Below are 3,773 nucleotides of genomic sequence, written 5' to 3'. Positions count from 1 at the left end.
AACCAACTGAAGAGGCCATGGAAAATCCTCGGTATTGTCGCTTCCATAGATACGTCAGCCATCCCACGAGTGATTGCAAAATTTTGAAGCGCATATTCAAAGAAAAGGTCGAATCAGGAGAGCTCAACCTGGGGACTGAGGGGGTGCACAAAAACCCCCTCCCAGTCAGAACTTTTACCATCTCTGAACCTCCTGTCAAGGAAACGGTCCAATCTCTGATCGAACATGTCTGTGTGCCGTTGTATCTTTCGAAAACTCAAAGGAAAGACATGTTTGTTGCACTGAACCACATCGTGTCCGGAAGACGGCCGCTGATCCAAGAGACTACCACCAGACCTTCAACCACCGACACAGAAATGTATAACTGGGGACTGCTCACCGCAGTGCACATTAAATGAAATGAGTTCAAGAGGGCGTTCGTCGATGTGGGTACCGTCGTCAACATCATCCCTTTGAAAACTCTCAGAGCTGCTGGTATTACTCGACGGGAAGCCACCCACACTCCCATAGCAATCAGGGACCACGAAGGAATTTCCAGAAACGCATACGGATTCATCACTCTCAAAGTTACGGAAAGATTGATCTGCACTGAGGCCAAGTTTTTCATAATCTGGGAAGACCCTGGATACGACATGATCCTTGGGAGAACTTTGATTCATGCTGAAAGGACAACGATGCCTTCAAAACATCCTGTCATCGACAAGGATTCCGAGAAGAAGCAGAGGATGCACCACCGTTTGAACATCTGGAAGAAGTAACAGCTCTGATGGGGCTTATGCAAGAACTCGGAAAAAATCCGCACTCCTTTGTCAGAAGGTTTCGAGCTCAGGAAAGTCTTATTCCTCCTCTTGCTCCAATATTACCAATGTTCAAATACGCTACTATGGTCCAGGGACTTCTCCCCATGAATAATTTAGCAGTCATCAAAAGCTACGAGTGGGTAACTTCGCCTCAGCAATATTACACTCAATGGTTGGATTCAGAACTTCTTCAAATCGCTCACTCCATCGAGAGGTGTATTGCTGAATATTTGTCTAAGCGTGATCAACACTATGCTGGATACTCTCTTCCGCGCGAGTGTCCATACAGGCCACAATCGTGGAATTCCATCAAACATGGAATTCCGAATCAGCGAAAGATATTCAAGGCACGATCGACCAAGCCCAACAAGTTTCATGAAGGGGACCTGGTTCTCAAAGCAGTTCAGCGCGGTCTTCATTCTACAAGGAACTCCAATTGGGAAGGACCATTCGTGGTCGCTAAGTCCATGGCCGGAGGATACTACAAATTGACCAACACAGATGGCAGAACCCCGCCAGTAATTCACGAAAATTGGCTCAAGGCGTTTATCTGAAATTATTGGATATTTAAGGTATTGGGCGTTTGAAGCACTCATGGCGTTGGGATTTAACATTTAGGATTTTATTTCATTTGTATTTCAATTCCTCCAAAACATTTGCAATACTTGCAATCAGTATTTGAATTCAACAATTTATCAAAATTTAGTTCATATTTCGTAAAAGAAAAAAAAAATCTCTATCAAATCTACAAGAAAATCCTTAACCATCAGTCAATCCAAAACCATCTAAATATCAAAACCCAAGTATAAACGTCACATCTCTCAGAAATTCAAAAGTTCAAGAGATCAGCAAGAAAAGGCTTTCGCTCATCAGCATCCTTCAAGATTTGCAAAGCCGCCCTCTCCTTGTTCAACTCCTCGGTCAGCTTGGAAATCTTGTCCTCCTTCTCCTTCACAGCATCGTTCGGAAAGGGTATGTTCTTCTCACATGAATCCTTTATAACGTTTATTTGCTTACGAAGCCATTTCACGTTGAGGCCAAGTCTTTCTGAATTCTCCAAGTTAAAATCCCAATCAAAGAGTATATCTGGAGTCACGGTATTCCTGGTCTCGTATGCATATCACTCACGACAAGCAAGATAACGCCTACTTTCATGATTAAAGCGTAAGCACGCCCAGGGTTCCTGTCAACGATCATATGGCCGAACTTCTTCCATATCGTCTCATACAAGCGTGCATGTCCAATGGGAACGCTGAATCCACCGACCAGTTCATGATATGAGAGTGAAGTGTTAAAGAGAGGATCGAAAGCGACCCCTGCAGTTGGATATTCATACACTATTATACGGTTCTCGGTCACTGGAGTGGCTCCCACGACTAAAGCAACAGTTCCTTCGGTATCCTCCGTTGATGTCTCGGTTTCTTCTATCACTGAGGCAACAACCATATGGGTTTCCATAACAGCAGTAGCGACCTTCTCATGGCCTTGAAATACAGGGATGGTTGTCTCTTCATCAATAACTCCAGAATGGTTAGGGTTATCATCGTTGGCTCCAGTATCCTCAACTTCGGTATTTAGCACCTAATACGAAGATTACATGAGGTTAGAGTCACGAATACAAAGGAGATTATGAAACACAGTATACCAGCAAGGCAACATCATCAAGGTTCATCATACTACATTTAAGACACGAGCGAATAGCATGAAAGTCATGAAAACACGTTTTACGATGAGTCCGTCCGAAGAAACTGAACTCTGCCCTGTACTAAGAGACGTACTGGGGTAAATCTACAAGGAATATTAGGATGGGTCACATTCCATTCTATTCGTATGGATGTCCTCTATGACGTGTCAAAATTTCATGACAATCCGATGAACAAGCGGGTAGATGTGGCCAAAATACCAAGTGATGCGCAATCTGAAAAAATTCTGGAAGTCTCCTGCAAGTTTACTATTTCGCCTTTTTCAAGATCTGAACGTGCTCAAAACTTAAAAAGCTTCTTTGGAAAAGCTTGGAAATTTTCCGGGCTTGAATTTTCACATGAAGATCATCAAAATCTGACTCCGGACGAAGATTCTACAGCGTTTTTACTAAAAGCTGGGTTCTGAATTTTCTGACGACGAAGTTCGACTAAGTTTTCATATATTCACATGGGTTCTCATTCATTCATTCACAAGTCAACACTTTTATACTTCTATGAAAAATATACAGGATATATATACTTAGTTGAGGAGTCTCCAAAGTGTCCAAGGGGTTGGAATTGTCCACATCAACGACAAGAGGAACATCACTTCCATCCGGTTCCGAATCTTGGGAATTACCTCCATTCCCCTTCCCAGAGGATGATTGAGTTCCAGAATTCTCCATCTCCATGACGACATCCTCCTGTACACGACCTTTACAATCAATATTTTCATCCATGAAGCACTACATTTGAACATGTGAAGAAATACTTACAGTTTCCTCGTCACTCAAATCAGCAATTGCTTGTTCAGTAGCAGAAAATTGAAGACCTTCAAGACTTGATGGAGTAAAATTATGCAACAAAATTAACAACGTTGGCTTCATGATTCTAATGCTAATAGCAATGAAATTCACGGTGAGAAATATTGGGAACTCACCAAAGCACCAACTGGGGACTTTACGGTATTAGGTAACAGCTTATAACCTTTATGCCTGCCTTCTCCGCCATGAATAACCGCCTCAGTCTCTGAGAAATCTACACCAATTCGAGGTCGTATATTACGACCGTCCTGTGGTGATATCCAGTAATATAATCAGAATACAGTTCTTATAATTTCGTGAAGATTATATGAAGAAACATACCTGAGAGCATCCTGGAGACGACTTTTGTTTATCACCAGAAAGATACTTCAATCTTGGTCGACTGGAAATCATCTCAGCCGAAGGAAGATCCTTGAATGGAGGTCTGGGAAATCTTACAAATCCACGCAAACGCCCAAGTTGCTGGT

This window comes from Papaver somniferum, chromosome 1 (assembly GCF_003573695.1).
Source record: "Papaver somniferum cultivar HN1 chromosome 1, ASM357369v1, whole genome shotgun sequence".
Taxonomy (NCBI): domain Eukaryota; kingdom Viridiplantae; phylum Streptophyta; class Magnoliopsida; order Ranunculales; family Papaveraceae; genus Papaver; species Papaver somniferum.
This window is presented reverse-complemented; position numbering follows the sequence as displayed.